The following is a 16,432-nucleotide window of genomic DNA, read 5'->3' on the forward strand; positions in this document are numbered from 1 at the left end:
TAGAGTCTTGGAAGAGGATTCTCCACCCCCTTTCTCCCCCCTCCCATCCCCATCTCCCTCCTCCATCCCCTCCCCTCCCCCCTCCTTAAATGCATGACCCGCATGCCTTGCGTGGTGTGCAGGCCTCCCAGGGCAAGCTCTGCCCAAATCATCTGTTTGTGCGTAAATAATAAATGACTTGTTGTTTTGAGCTGCTATGTTTGAGGAAGGTTTGCTATGCGGCAATAAATAACATACACGGGACTGCAGAAAATTCTGCTTCTACTTAGAAATTCTAAGTGAAAGATGGTGAGAATTTTCTATGTATTAAACGCATTACATAAAGTACAAGACTGTATTTTAGAGATAACTGGAAAACTGCAGGTACAAACTTGTGAGAGTCTGAAGAAAACTGTGTTTTGAATAAAAGGTCACAAGCAGTTATTTTCTAATAGATTGCCTAATATTGATTAGCAATTAATACACGAATACTTTCGGAATTGATTTCTAAAGTAAGAGAAAATATAATTTTCCATCTTTTCTTTCCAGAAGGCCACCACTAACTGCATTAATAGCCAAGTAAAGCCGTTTTAAACCTTTATCATCCAAATTAATTATCTACATTGTTATAAATTCATCCATTTTTCTAATCTAATCCAGGTCCTAGAACATTGATTTCTCTACTTTGGGTCTTAACTCGCTATTTCTGCACAGGAAACATGATGGAAGCTTCTGTGAATGTGACATACAGAACTATTACAAACAGCTCACATTTCTCCTAACTCAGAATTTGGTTACAGTTCCCCAAAATGAAAAAAGAGAAAACATATATAAAACAGCTTTTTCCTTTATAAGCAAAGCCCACTTGTAATAAACTACATGAGATATTCAAATCTGCTTGAATAGAGCTGTTTAAAAATACATGGCTGGAATTCAGCACGCAGTTTGCAGGTGAAACAATAAAGACACTTGGAATTAATAATTCATACGTGTTTTAAATCCGGCAGGGAAGGAGGTGGTGTGTCACGCACACTCTCACCCTCTTTATCCCTCATGCCCTATGTCTTCCCGTGGGCGGTTTTGCTCAGTGCCTGATTCGGGAAGTTTTGTATCCGAGATCAGGGATGAGAATTCACAACTCTGTGACTCTGTGAGGGTTACTGGGAATGGCCACAGCATCCATCCACGTGGGAGGCCGATTTTATTAAAAATATCCTCCTTTATTATGAAACAAAATGCCAGGCAACAGGCCACATCCCGAGGTAGAAGAAAAGAGGTCTGAGCGCGGTGGCGAATGTCCACACTGCAGGCGGTGGGACTGGGGCTGGGGGTTCCCAGTCCAGAGGTCAGCTGGTCATGCAGAGGGTCCCCCGACAAGGGCCGTGGAGTGGGGCTCCCAGGCCTCCCAGCCTCAGACAGCACAGCCAGCCTCAGTCAGCAGGGGCGTTTGTACCAAAAGTGAAAGTCCACTAACCAATCCAAACAGGACCCAATGTTTTTAAAAATGTAACCCACGTAACCAACAAGGACGTACTATATAGCACAGGGAACTATACTCAACATTTTGTAATAACCTATAAGGGAAGAGAATCTGAAGGAGAATAGATATGTATAATGGAATCACTGTGCTGTACACCTGAAACGAACACAATATTGAAAGTCAACTATACTTCAATTTAAAAAAAAATGTAACTCATCAAATTCACTTTCACCACAGAATAAAATTTAAGAAAAAAACTCACTAGGGCTGTAAGACCAAACTACGAATGCCACAGGTGGCCACCGAGGGTGGCACCGTCCAGTCCCGCAGCACCAAAGCCCTAACGATAGTCCAGGCCTGACCGTGGTCAAACCTGGGGACACCAGCAGCTGACACACACAAGGACCTCCCGCTACCGCCTCTCAGCCACATGGCCCTGAACTAGTGACGTGACCGCTCCCAGCCTCAGCTCTTCCGCCGTAGGATGGACATAACAACACTACCCGTACTTTGTGAGGAACCGAGGCACTCGTGCTGTGGTTCTCAGAGGGCATCGGGACCAGCAGCGTCAGCATCATCTGGAAACCAGTGAGAAACACACATTCTGAGGCCCCACCCAGACCCGCTGAGTCAGAAACAGAGTGGGAGCCCGTTAGGTGGAGAAGCTGCCTGTATTTTAATAAGCCCTGTAGGTGATTCTGATTCACACTGAGGTCTGAGAACCATGGCCCAGATGTTCCTTTTTTTTTTTTTAAATTGAAGTACAGTTAATTTACAATGTGCTAGTTTTAAGTTAGTTTTACAGCAAAGGGATTCAGTTATACATATTTAAATACATTTTTTCAGGTTTTTTTCCATTATAGGTTATTACAAGATATTGAGTAGAATTCCCTGTGCTATACAGTAGGTCCTTGTTGTTTACCTATTTTATATGTAGTAGTGTGTATGTGTTCATCCCAAACTCCTAATTTCTGGCCCAGCTGTTCTTAAAGCACTTTGCACAGTGCCTGGTCTGTGTTAATAGTTCAGTAAATGACAAGTACCATGGTTACAAAGAGCTGAACTCAGCTCACCTCATCCCTTCCCCGGAATGCAGGTGACACAAGGTTCTACTGACAGGTGTTCAATTTTTGTGACGAGGTCAATGGGGATGCTGACAATGGTGACGGGATGATTAAAATGGCAACTGGTCTACCTAGAGCGGCTGGAAGGGGGACAGAGACTAGAAGACACCCTAGTTCACGGCTGGGAATTTATGTGACTAACTCAGGAAAGCGTTGGCTCTGCAGCCACCCAGGACAGAAAGGCATGAAAGGAGCCTTCTTTACAGAACTTTATTTTAGTTCTCACTGTCACGGAATTCTCCATCATTGATCCAGGGAGGTTTGGGGAGCCCTGGTTGAAGGCCAGCTACTGCGACTTCATGCGGCGGTTGGAATCCTAAGAAGGCGTCACTGCCCGCACACCTGGCTGAGCTCCCAGCAGGCTGGAGAAGAAGTGCCGTCTCCCACTGTGAGGGGCCCGATGCTCAGGCTCTGTCACCCTCGTGGAAGCCTTGCTCTGCTGCTCCTGCAGATGCACTGGGCAAGCATGGAACTTGCCAGGAGCGCGTCTCCCTCCAGCCCTGCCCCAGCCTTGGGCCTACTGCTGGTCACAGGCCTTCCCCTGGAAACCACCTTTTCCAGACTCACCTGCCGACTGGCTCCAGCTAGGGTGAGGTGCAAGGCTGGAGGACGGACGGGAGGAAGAGGCCGGAGTATGTCTTCTCTTTCCTCTCTCTGCTTTGGATGGTACCTCTAGCAGTGGCACCAGACAGGCCTTCCCTCCATGGCCCCAGCTGCCTCTGTGAGCCTCCGTGGAGATCCAGCTCTTGGTCTCTGTTCCACCAGCCTCAGGGTGGCACTGGTTTCCTGCTAGTGCCAATCTCTGGGTGACCACATCGCCCCCTATTTGGCTTTCAGATCTTCCAAAGACCTTTGTAGCTAAGTCCTTGCATTAAAGGGCTCCTATATGACTGCATGGGCCATGACTAATGCAGCCTCCTCTCACATCTTCAGCCTTGATTGTGACTTACCTGACACCTGTCCGACTGACTCAGCTCCCTAGCCAAGACTTTCCTCGGGACTATATTCTCCTGTGAGGAGCCCCTGTTCACACCTGGCTCTTCAGTTCTTATCTGTCTGTGATCATCCAGATTTGATACCAGCCTATGCAGCTGTGCCCTGACCAGAGCCCCAGCCCTGATCACTGAGACTGGATATTCACCTAACTCCAGTACCCTCAAGGACCAGCATGGGCCACCTGTCCCTCCTTGAACTCAGTAATTAAGTTAACACTCACACTGAGTTTCCCAATAAATATTTTACATTTTAAACTCTTTCCAGGAGCAACCATACACCATTAACTGATAGGTTAGTCAGGCAAAAGTAAATTTGTGACTTGAAATAACCGTCTAACTGGCCCCAAACTCACCTGAGATTTTCACAACGTTCCACTTTCTTTTGGCTAGAAAGATACAGCAGATGTACAGACTAGAGTCAGAACACAGTGTTCCAGAAAATGAGGATGCCTTTGGCAACTCCCCACATAAGTGCAGTAAGTACAGTATTAGTGACTATCCTGGCTTGATGCTTCTTGTTTTGTAGAGAGATCTGTCCCATTTCAAGTCTTGTGTTCCAAAAGAAATCACCGGATTATCCTTAATGGCCAAACTCTAAAAGCTCAACTCTCTTAATTAATTTCTCAAAAAGCTCAAAAGTGAAAAAAGCTAACCAAACAACTGCATGTAAGGAAGAACATGGTGGTGTTGATCTGGGATTGGAGCCAGGACTGGCAGACGCAGTGACTTTCCTGGGCAGACAAGCACTATATTTATTCAAGTTGCACACTGCACTACAGCTTTTGGAAACATTCAGTTCATGTCTGTGAGAGCTTCTAGAATGGGAAAGGGTATGGGTTTCCTTAAATGTTAAGTAAACTACGAGAAGTGATCAACTACCTTAACATGTGCTTCTGAGCCCTTCTGTCCTTACTCAGCTATTCCCAGTTTGCCCGGAAGCTAATGCAGGCAGCTGTCTTAAGAAAAAGCACATCAATAAAAAGAAGAAAAAGAACAGGCACAGATTTACAGGTTATGTCCTAAATTGATCCACTGCACAAATGCACAAGGTCCCCAAGAGCTTATGCCATGCTGCCTGTGCAAAGACACGGGGGCACTGTGTCTGCAAAACAGCCATGGCCCCTCCCATTCGACAAGCCCGGGAGACCCCACCTGAGAGCCCCTGGGCCAACACAAGGCCCCCATCTCGCTGTATTTGGATGCCAAGAGCCTAGTATTTTAACATCACCTAACACTGTGAATGAGGATGTAAAATCCCAAGAAAAGGTGTCTGTAGAAACGTCAGTGTGAAATTCAGTGCTTTTTCAAAGTGCATTGTTACTGTTTTCCTAAAACCACTGCCTTAATTTCAGGTTTCTACAGATTTGGAAATCATTTAAATCATAATAGCTTAAGTTTACAAATAAGAACTTGGACTTTTATTATTTTTTCCTACCCAAGTTTCTGGATGATTTCATCCCTGAAAACTTACAAAAGGGAAATTTTTCAACTAGGAAATATGAGTGTGTGGGTCTTGTCCTGTCTTCATTCCACCACTCTGCAGTCATATGACCATGAGTATATTTCACAATCTCTCTCCTCAACTTTCTTTCTTGTAAACAAGGTGGTTGGCCTCTTCTAGGCCTAAATGTTCTGATTAAAATGTACAATCGGCTCCAGAATAATAACCTAAACAATGCAGGTTTTCATTCAAGGTAAATTTGAAGCATGATGAAATAAAAACACTGGCTCTTAGATTTCTAAAACTATTTTGGAGGCTACACTGCAGCTTGGGGCTGAGATGACAAATATAAGAGAAACAACAATAAAAAGATAAAGGAATGTGTGTGATTTAGAATAGCTTCCAAAAGTTACTAAGGTTTCACATGATGTAATGCACATTTTTTTCAATTTGCACTCAAAAGCTTTTCCCTTCAGTACAGAAGAGTTTGTAATATTTCTGACTGACAGCATGTGAGGAAGAGAAAAATCAAATATTACACTACACAAGCTTTCATCCTGTCACAAAGCCATTAGAGCTAATGGAAAACGGTGGCATTGTTAAGTTTTATAGTTTCTTCTTAACAAAATGAAAAATGAACAGAAAAACACTCTGCATAGAAATTTTTAAAGACATTAAAGATTGAAGACCAATAGCAAAAACATATATGTTGACATAGGCCTATAAATAGTCTTTTTTATGTATAGATACTAGGCTTGTGTATGGGTCCTGCAGAGTTGTCCTTTTCCCCACTGGCATCGTGAGTAATTAGATATCCTGCAGTCCCAGGTCACTGCCATCAGGAATTTGGGGACCTCAAAATGTGAAAAGATCGTGTCTTCAACTCAAACTGTATACAATCTGTCCTAAACACTACTGACTGACCCCCAGTATAACCAAGTGAAGCATGATACCGCACGCCGAATTGTCACCTGCCGTCAAACCAACAAACCAGGCACTACCCTAAATTAGGTCTAGGAGCAGGAGAGAGAAAGATCACATTTGTTTAGCACTTACTGTCCAATGCTTCACAAACTGTATCCCATTTAGTCAGACAAATGTGTCCTAAACATTTCACATTTTTTAATCCCCGCTCCCATCATAATACATGACAACAATAACAGTAACACTGTTATTTAAATAGAACTTTGAGCAGGAGTCAGCAATAAAAGGCCAGAGATTATATATTTTAGGTGTTGCAGGCCAAGAGGCAAAATTGAGCACACAAATATCCTCAAATTTGATATTGACCAAATGCAGCAGTCACGCCAACTGAATGTAACACATCTACCAATAAGGAAGAACAGAAACCTTGGGAGGGATAACATTTCATCTAGTTGGCTTTTAGAGTTCATGTTCCCTATTAGCAGCTCTACCGCAAATATTCATCTGTAAATTCTTAGCTTGTAGGTAATGCAGAAACAGGCTGCAGGCCAGATCTGCCGGTAGTTGGCTGACACCTGCTTTACACCTTACCCCAAATGCTTTCATTAATCATTCATTCAACTAATTTTTAATATATTCCTTCAGGTATTCTTTCAAAAAATATTAGATGAGTATGTACCATGTGCCTCACTGGACCATGGGGATACAGAAGTTTTCGTCTTTTCTGGATATATACCCAGGAGTGGGATTGCTGGGTGGTATGGTAATTCTATTTTTAGTTTTCTAAGGAACCTCCATATGGTTCTCCATAGTGGCTGCACCAATTTACATTCCCACCAAAAGTGTAGGAGGGTTCCCTTTTCTCCACACCCTCTCCAGCATTTATTATTTGCAGACTTTTTGAAGATGGCCATTCTGGCCCGTGTGAGGTGGTACCGCATTGTAGTTTTGATCTTCATTTCTCTAATAATTAGTGATGTTGAGCAGCTTTTCATGTGCCTGTTGGCCATCTGTGTATCTTCTTTAGAGAAATGTCTATTTAGGTCTTCTGCCCGTTTTCTTGATATTGAGCTGTATAAGCTGTTTGTATATTTTAGAAATTAAGCCCTTGCAGTCGCATCATTTGCAAATACTTTCTCCCATTCCATAGGCTGTCTTTTCGTTTTCTTTGCTCATGGTTTCCTTTGCTGTGCAAAAGTTTTTAAGTTTATCTAGGTCCCATTTGTTTATTTTTGTTTTTATTTCCGTTACTCTAGGAAACGGATCCAAAAAATTACTGCCGTGATTTATGTCAAAGAGTGTTCTGCCTATGTTTTCCTCGAGGAGTTTTATAGTATCTGGTCTTAACATTTAGGTCTTTAACCCATTTTGAGTTTATTTTTGTACATGGTGTTAGAGAATGTTCTAATTTCCTTCTTTTTACATGTAGCTGTCCAGTTTTCCCAGCACCACTTACTAAAGAGACTGTCTTTTTTCTCCACTGTATTATATACTCTTGCCTCCTTTGTCATAGATTAATAAGTGCATGGGTTTATTTCTGGGTTTTCTATCTTGTTCCATTGATCTATGCATCTGTTTTTGTGCCAGTACCATACTGTTTTGATGACTGCAGCTTAATAGCATAGGCTGAAGTCAGGGGGCTGATTCCTCCAGCTCCGTTCTTCTTTCTCAAGATTGTTTGACTATTCGGGGTCTTTTGAGTTTCCACACAAATTTTAATTGTTTTTGTTCCAGTTCTGTGAAAAATGCCATTGATAATTTGATTGGAATTGCATTGAATCTGTAGACTGCCTTGGGTGGTATAGTCATTTTCACAATATTGATTTTTCCAATCCAGGAACATGGTATATCCCTATCCCTCCATCTGTGTGCGTCATCTTTGATTTCTTTCATCAGTGTCTTATAGTTTTCAGTAGGTTTATTCTTAGGTATTTTATTCTTTCTGATGGGATGGTAAATGGGATTGTTTCCTTAATTTCTCTCTGATATTTCATTGTTAGTGTATGGAAATGCAACAGATTTCTGGATATCAATTTTGTATCCTGCAACTTTATCGAATTCACTGATGAGCTCTAGTAGTTTTCTGGTAGTGTCTTTAGGATTTTCTATGTATGGTACCATGTCATCTGCAAACAGTGACAGTTTTACTTCTTCCTTTCCAATTTGGATTCCTTTTATTTCTTTTTCTTCTCTGATGGCTGTGGCTAGGGTCCCTGCACCCAGGACATAAGCCCAACTAGGGGCTCCCTGTGTACGTGGAGGAGAGTGTACCAAATGCCATAATAGAGCTGTGTGTGAGTCAGGTGCAGGCAGGACATGCCAGGAGGAAGTGGCCACCTCTGTCTGATGCAGCCAGCACTGCTCCAGTGGTTCAGAGCCCAAAGTCTACAGTGAGACTTCCTGTCCTCAGATCCCTGCTAGCCACTAGCTAGCAGCGTAACCCTGAGCAAGACATTTAACCTCTCTGTGCCTCCATTTCCCAACTGTGAAATGAGAGTGATAATAATGGTGCTTACCCTACAGGTTGTTTTGAGCACTCAGCAAATTAATTCACGTAGAGCATTTGAAGCAGTGACCGGCACACAGGAAGCACATGCAAGTGTTGGCTGCTCTCCTTATGACAGAGACAACTGGGATGGAGCTGAGTCTTAAATGATGACTGGGAATTCCTACCTCACCTCAAGGTAGAGACAGTCTTCCTGGCAGAAAACAATGCATGCAAACACACATCAGAATGAAAAGCAACCCCAAGTGCTTTGCTGTAGCTCAGCAGTGAAGGCGTTTGAGAGGCAGGAGGTGAGGACAGCAAGAACAGAGGCAGAGGCTTGTGTGTGCCCTTCAGAGGGAAAAGACCTTGACCTTCAAGGGGGCACGCGTTCTAGACAGCTGAGAGCAGCGGCGTCGGAGGGTCTAGCGGCGGAGTGGAGGACGCCAGGGAGAAGGCAAGGATGGGGACAAAGCGACAGGACGAGGACTAAGGCGACAGTGACAAGAAGAGATGACCACAGCCTGAAAAAGGAAAGCGGCATTGAGGACACAGAGGAGGGGAGGACGCGGGAGCCGTGCAGAAGCAGTTTCAGAAGCTCAGGGACCCTCAGCTGCAGCTCACGAGGGAAAGGGACAAGGGGGAGTCCCAAGTGACAGCCAGATCTCTGGCCTTGGTAAACGGTGGATGGTGGGACTGATGGCCTGACGGGAACTCAGGCGGAGTTAGAGGAACAGGCAGGGAGGGGTCCAGACACAACGGTAAACCAGGGTAAGCCCGAGGAAGGCCCGGCCATACCCTGCACGGCAGCTAGGCCCGAAATCCCAGGGCTGCGCAGAAGCAGAACAGGAAGAGCAAGCTTAACCGTCAGGAGGATCTAGAGGCTGGACCGAGGGCGCTGGGGTGGGAGGGGGGTGGCAGAGGATGAGCGGTCCCAGCGCTCCTGGAAAAGGCCCGAGGAGGGGGCGGTAAGGAGGAACCCGCCGCTCAGGAAGTGCGGTCTAACCTGGGGGTGGGGGGGGATGGGGGGGGATGGGGAGGGAGGGAGGGAGACGCAAGAGGGAGAGCATATGGAGGTACATGTATAGGTAGAGCTGATTCACTTTGTTATCCAGCAGAAGATAACACAACATTGTAAAGCAATTGTACTCCAATAAAGATGTAAAATAAATAAATAAATAATAAAACAGGTATTCCCTGGTCAAAAAAAGAAAATGAGGTCTCGAAATACACATTCGAGGCTCATCGGAACATGTGCAGGGGGTGGTGCCCCGCCCCGAGAGAGTGAGGAGAATTAGGAGAAGGGGAGAAACAGGATGCTGAAAGAGAACTCTCCAGAGGACACAGGAAATCAGGGGGAAGCACTGTCCCAGGAGCCACGGGGGAAGGTCACAAAGGGGGCAGTAAACACGCTCAGATGCTGCAGAAGAGTCAGGGAGGATGAGGCCCCGCGCTCTCCCGACTTGGCGATTGGAAGAGTCACCGTGAGAGCTGAGGGCAGCAGAGCTGTTTGCAGGGAAGCTGGAACTTCAGGCGTGAAGAAAGCATGGAAAATCACAGGTGGCAGCAAAAGGGAGGCTGCTGGGATCCCACTTCTGGATGTTTATCTGAAGGAAATGAAAACAGGATCTTGAAGAGACATCTGCATCCTCAGGTTCCCAGCAGCGTTATTCACAGCAGCCAAGACGGGATACAACCTAAGGGTCCGTCAGTGGATGAGCAGATAAGAATCTCAAGATCCATGGTGTGTGTGGAGACGATGGGACATCATTCAGCCGTGAGAAAGAAGGAAATCCTCACATTTGACACAACATGGACGGACCGTGAAGGTGTTGTGCTCAGAGAAAGAAGCCAAAGGCATTAGATACCTTATGTTCTCACTTACATGAAGAAATTTTAAAAGTCAAACTCAGAGAAACAGAGTGTAGAACGGTGGTCGCCAGGGCCTGGGGCAGGGGGCAGGGGGATGAGGAGATGTTGCTCAAAGGGTACAAACTCCCGGCTAGAAGATGAATAAATTCTGGGGATCTGGATCTAATGTACAGCACAGTGACTAAAACGGACTGTATTCTTTACTCCAAAGTTGTTAAGAGAGTCGATCTTAAATGTTATAACCACACACAAGAAAAGTGGTAATTTTTTTATATAAATTTATTTATCTATTTATTTATTTTTGGCTGCGTTGGGTCTTTGTTGTGTGCAGGCTTTCTCTAGTTGCGGCGAGCGGGGGCTACTCTTCATTGCAGTGCGCGGGCTTCTCATTGCGGTGGCTTCTCTTGTTGTGAAGCACGGGCTCTAGGCGCGCAGGCTTCAGTAGTTGTGGCACATGGGCTCAGCAGTTGTGGCTCGTGGGCTCTAGAACACAGGCTCAGTAGTTGTGGCACAAGGGCTCAGTAGTTGTGGCTCACGGGCTCTAGAGAGCAGGCTCCGTAGTTGTGGCACACGGGCTTAGTTGCTCCACGGCATGTGGGATCATCCCAGACCAGGGAACGAACCCATGTCCCCTGCATTGGCAGGCAGATTCCTAACCACTGCACCACCAGGGAGGCCCCAAAATGGTAATTTTTGAGAGGATGGAGGTGTCAGCTAATCTTATCATGGTAAATATCTTGCAATACGCAGGTGTATCAAATCATCACACTTGTATGCCTTAACCTTGCATGTGTTACATGTCAATAGCATCCCAATAAAGCTGGGAAAACAACTTTAGGCTGTGGTGGGGAGTTAGGGAGAGGTAAGTATAAAAATCTAGTCCCCTGAGGTGCCCACGGTTATGCCTTTTTTAAAAAGATAAAGAAAATAAGACCCAGATATTTGTCTGAGGCCCCTTGACTATCAAGTGGGAAAGCTGGAATGCTGTTCCATGCCTTCTAGCTCCAAGATCAATGCCTTTTCCACTATAACGCTTTGGAAGCATCGTGTTTTGGGTTAAGATGTGGGAGGAGATCTATAGCTAGGAACAAGAGGAATATTAACAAGAGTGTATTTTGTTAATGCTTTTAGCTTTTCCAGGGCAGTAAAATTAATACCTGAATGAGCATATAGCTTAGGGCTTTATCTCATCAACATCCATACAACCCCTCCATACGGGCATTTATATTGAGTGGAAACTGAAATTGAGGCTCTCGGGCTAAGTAACTCGCTCAAGAAGATACAAGAATTAAGCAGAGGAGCAGTGACTCAAAAGGAGGTTAATCTGGAGGTACTGCTGATACTGCTTGAAAACTTCGGTAGGTACCTCACTCCTATCAGGATGGCCACTGTCAAAAGCACAGAAAACAAGTGCTGGCGAGGATGTGGAGACCCTGGAACCCTTGTGCATCGCCGGGGGGAATGCAAAACGCTGCAGCCACTCTGGGAAACAGTATGGCTGTTCCTCCAAAAATTAAAAATAGAATTCCCACATGATCCAGCAATTCTCCTTCAGGGTATATACCCAAAAGAACTGAAAGCAGAGTCTCAAAGAATATTTGTGCACTCATGCTCACAGCACCATTATTTGTAATAGCCTAAAGGTGGAAGCAACCCAAGTGTCCATCGACAAACAAATAGACCAACAAAATGTGGTGTATGCAAACCACGGAATATTATTCAGCCTCAGTAAAGGAAGGAAAGTTCCACGCATGCTGCACCACAGATGAACCTTGAACACATTATTCCTAGTGCAGGAAGCCACTCACAAATGGACATGTACTAGATGATTCCAGTCATTCTGAGGGAACTGGAACAGTCAAAATCATAGAGACAGAGTAGAAGGTTGGTTGTCAGGGGCTGGGGGGAGGGAATGAGGAGGTATGTTTCGCAGAGGTTCAGCTGGGGAAGATGAAGAAGCTCTGCAGATGGATGGTGGTGATGGGTACACCATGTGAATGTGCTCAGTGCCACTGAACTGTACACCTAGAAATGGTGAAGGTGGTAAACTTTATGTTATGTGTATTTCACCACAACTGAAACAAAAAACTTGGGCACAAAGAGGGTAAGTTATTTTTTTTTCAGTTATATACATCAGTTACTGCAGCTCTAAGCCTAGAGCTGAAACCTCCTACTTCTGGGCGTTGATCTTACTAGATAGCGCTCATGGACTTTCTTTCAGCTCTGACTCAGACTTGAGGTTATGCAGGTCCTTACAGCTCGTTGCCATGGTCCTTCTTTATGTGTGACTCTTGCCTGATGTCTTTCTTATCTACAGAATCAGGCTGATTACCTTCCTTCTTTGCATCTCGTATATATTTATCATGTTTTTACATTACTGTCAGCCTGACTATACATATAGAAACATGACAGACAGGATATGGACCAGAGGACAAAGTCTTCCTCACCATTGGTCAGACAGCACCTGTTATGTGACCCACTGAGTGGATCTTAGGTATAAACTACGACTCCTCCCTACACCTATACTGACAATTAATTGAGCTGAAAACATCCTATGTTACCACCTCTTTCTGTAATTGCCTTTTCTTTCTTGAACAAACTTCTTAAAGGCAAAAACTTACAATATGCTAAAAACTTAATTGATTAGACTACCAGAAGCTCTCAATCTGGGAGAAGGCAATCAATTGCTACTGTAGAAATAGACAAAATTCTTTGAAGCTCTTGAGGTAGTTTTCCTGCAGTGAGGTCCCACTGTGGCAGAGACCTCTAGCTGCCCACAGAATATCCATCCTTCTCTTTTTTCTTAGTAACAGCAGAACATCTGTATTTTTGAGGGGAGCAAAGTGCCTGGAGGAAATTAGTTTTTCCAACATCCCCTGAAGATAGAGATGGCCAATAAGATATTAGTGGAAGCCCTCAGGTAGCATTTCTAGGAAGGAATTTTAAAGAGAGCTTACTGAACCGGCAGGTACCCCTTTGACCTTCCACCCTTCATTCTTCTTCTTTCAGTGAGACAGACATGGTGGCTGGAGTGGCAGCAGCCATCTTGAGCCCGTGAAGGAGGGAGACGAAAAGAATCTCAGTTACCCTGACATCCTGAAGACATCAAAGCAGTGCCAGAAACTGTCTACCTGCAGTCTTCTTGTTTAGAAAGTAAACCCTTAGGAGTTCAAGATCGTGGCGGGGAGAGTGTCTGTTAACTCTCGGCCAAATGCAGTTCTTAAGGGGGAATACTTAGGATGCTGAAAAGATCCTATATCTCTGTGAAGTAAGACATTTAATTTGTTATAAATAAATGTTACAAATGATGATGACGACGACAACGACGTTAGCCTTTGTGAAGGTGGCAGGTCCTGAGGCATGGCAAGGCTAAGTTGTTCACCTAAGGTCTCACAGTTAATAAGTGGAAGGCTGTGCTTTGAATCCAGAGTCCATGCTTTAAACTACAAGACAGTAATATCACACGTGACAAACTAACATACACTGCACAAATAAACTCCACAGACACACTAATCTTAAAGGAGCTTTGTTGATTCATCAAGGAAAATTCTTATTACATGTCATCCCTAAATTGCTCCTCTATTTGAGAAACTGTTTCCTGCAGGAACTGAGATAAGTCTCACAAGCCATTTGGCTGGTTTCACAGCTGTCTCACGTGCTACCTTAAACATAGCCTGGACCATGACCACAGTCTCCTGACGGAAGTCCCTCCTGACCCCCTTCCACCACTGCAAGATTAACCTCCCGAAAGTGAGCTTTGACCACATCACAGCCCTTCACACAAGCCTTCAGTGGATCCCCGCTGCCTGCATCTGCTCCCAGCCCCTCCCCTTCGCACTCCACACCCTCCAGTGTCCCCTGCATTCACCTGGGATTTTCCATCTTGGACCCTGGCTCATGCTGCCCAGTCCACCTGGATGCACGTCCTCTCCCATCCTCTCCCAGCTCCACGTGTCAGCACCAGACCTCACCCTCGAGACCGAAGTCAAATGGCTCGCGTGCCATGTTGTGGCTGCTTCTGGACAAGGGCTGAGCCGCCATGGAAGTGGTTTGGGAGGAAGAGCGCTGGGTTTCAGAGTCTCCCCTAAAGAGAGCAAGGGTACCCCAGCCAGCAGCAGCCCCATCCAGACCAGGACGAGGTCTGGACCCCTTCCTCCATCACCCTTCCCTGCTGTGCTTTCACTTCCCTCCTCCTGGTGGATCAAAATCAACACCATGGACAGCCTTCAAGTTAAAAATACTTCACAAAAGGGACACTCGTAACCCTCGGGATGTGTGAGAAAAGGGAAGGAGAGAGGCCCTGGGGAAGCTCTCCCGGGTCCAAGGGGTCCAGCTGACAGGAAGCTGCTGCCTCTCTGACCTACTGACCAAAATCATCCAAGTCAGGGAAATCCAGAAGGGCTGCACCCAAGGCTGTGCATCATAAGAAGGGGCTCACTTCTTCTGAGACCCCCAGGTAACTGGAGGGTTGATGACTACTGACTGCACAGCACCTGGCACAGGAAAACCAAGTGCAACCAGATACAAAGCATCCCCCTGGGGCTGCAGGTCTCACTCACTGACTGATACGAAGTTATCAGATTCAGTCACTCAAAACCACACATTCTAAACCAAGTCATGCACCATGAGCGAGCCTAGAGCTACTCGGTGCAACTTGATTGAGTTCTCCCCATGGCGAGTACTGCTACTGCTAGGGTCCTCCAGTCACGGGACGGTGCGAGCTTCTCCCCCGTCTCCCAGAAGCCCCGTGTACACATACACCATGTGCGGGCATCTGGCTGTCGCACCCTCCCCAGCAGCCGGCAGCTCCTGAAGGCCGGGGAGGGCGGCACCGAGTCTGCTATGCTTTTTCTTGCCCCAGTTAGACTAACACCCCACACTGCACTCGGGAGAGCTTTATAAGGTTTTGAATGAAGAATGAGAATGCTCCGAATTAGCTGCATTTTCTGGTGAGTTAAGCAATTCAGTTGGTCACTCGCACACCCTTCTCTCCTCCTCCCCTCCCATCCCAACACCCCCCAGAAAACAAGACACCAAGTGAACCTGGGGCCAAAGAGGAGAGAAAGAAAGTGCATCTGAGTCCCACACGCTTCTGGAAACCCCGTTACGCTGGGTTTAGGTGGATTTTTCCAAAGCACCACGAATGCTGGTTTTTAACTTAAAAATAGATGTCTAATCCCTCTCTGTCCCCAATCACACACGGCCTGTACACAGTAAACCACAGCGGGGAGAAAGCCGTTCATACCCCCTCTTTCTTTGTCTGCCAGTACACCCCCCAACCCCACCCCAATTTAATCTTTAACTCACCCAAATTAGGAGGAATTCTGTTTCCGGCCTTAACAGGCTTCACAAAAGGGCCAAGAGTGTGTGAACCAAAGCCCAGCTCAGCCATATGTGCGTCGTGGGGAGGGATCAGCGTTTCCTCAACATCCTCAAAGGAAACGTTACTTCCTAAAAGGAAAACTGTGGAGGGGCTGGTGGTTCCCTCGGGGCCGTCAGTCTGCTGCCACTCAGGCCGCCTGGAACATGAACCCGGGCGCCAAAGTCACCGCACGGGGTTTAGGGAGTGTCTGTTCCTCGCCCGAAGCCCACCAGGCCCGCAGGAGATTCCTTCTTAGTCTCCAACCACAAGGGAAGGAGAGGGATCCTGTCACAGGGATAATAAATGTCTGTGGGCCACACCCCAGGGCATCTGGAGGCTAAGGTCCCCCCAGGATGTGGTCCCCTGGGGGGGACGCCAAGCACAGGCCTCCGGCTTATCTTCACACTTCCCTCCACACCTTATCTGAGCAAAATCAACACCACAGACAGTCCTCAAGCTAAAATACATCACAAAAGGAAAACTCGTGACTCTCTGGGTATGTGAGAAAGGGGGCCGCAGGGAGGCCCTGGGGAAGGTCTCCCAGCGCTGAGGGGTCTGCCCAACGGGAGGCTGCTGCCTCTCTGATCTACTGACCAGAGCCATCCAAGGCCGGGAAATCCGGAAGGCAGCTCAAGGGAAAAGCAGCATGAGTTTCAACAGGATCTGAGAACACCAGCAGTGCCGGTGGAAATACTGGCGCTGAGGGCAGGAAATTCTTGTTTGGTTGACAGATCAAGCAGTTCTGTGTCCAAAAGGCACTGCACAATTAC

At 46.1% G+C, this 16,432-nt stretch overlaps 1 protein-coding gene across 2 annotated transcripts in view; it reads right to left on the reverse strand.

Annotated features, from left to right (window-relative positions):
• The window catches only part of CSGALNACT1 (chondroitin sulfate N-acetylgalactosaminyltransferase 1), a 322,828-nt gene that overhangs the window by 247,226 nt on the left and 59,170 nt on the right, over window positions 1–16,432 (reverse strand). Inside the window, exon 1 of one of the 2 annotated variants that reach the window (XM_079909315.1) lies at window positions 15,608–15,666. The exons of the other annotated variant lie outside the window; for it this stretch is intronic. The gene's annotated coding sequence lies outside the window, so the exon portion shown is untranslated. Of the gene's footprint in view, window positions 1–15,607; window positions 15,667–16,432 lie in introns of those variants that run through there. 2 annotated transcript variants of the gene reach the window in all.

Source organism: Stenella coeruleoalba (genome assembly GCF_951394435.1).
Source record: "Stenella coeruleoalba genome assembly, chromosome: 21".
Taxonomy (NCBI): Eukaryota; Metazoa; Chordata; class Mammalia; order Artiodactyla; family Delphinidae; genus Stenella; species Stenella coeruleoalba.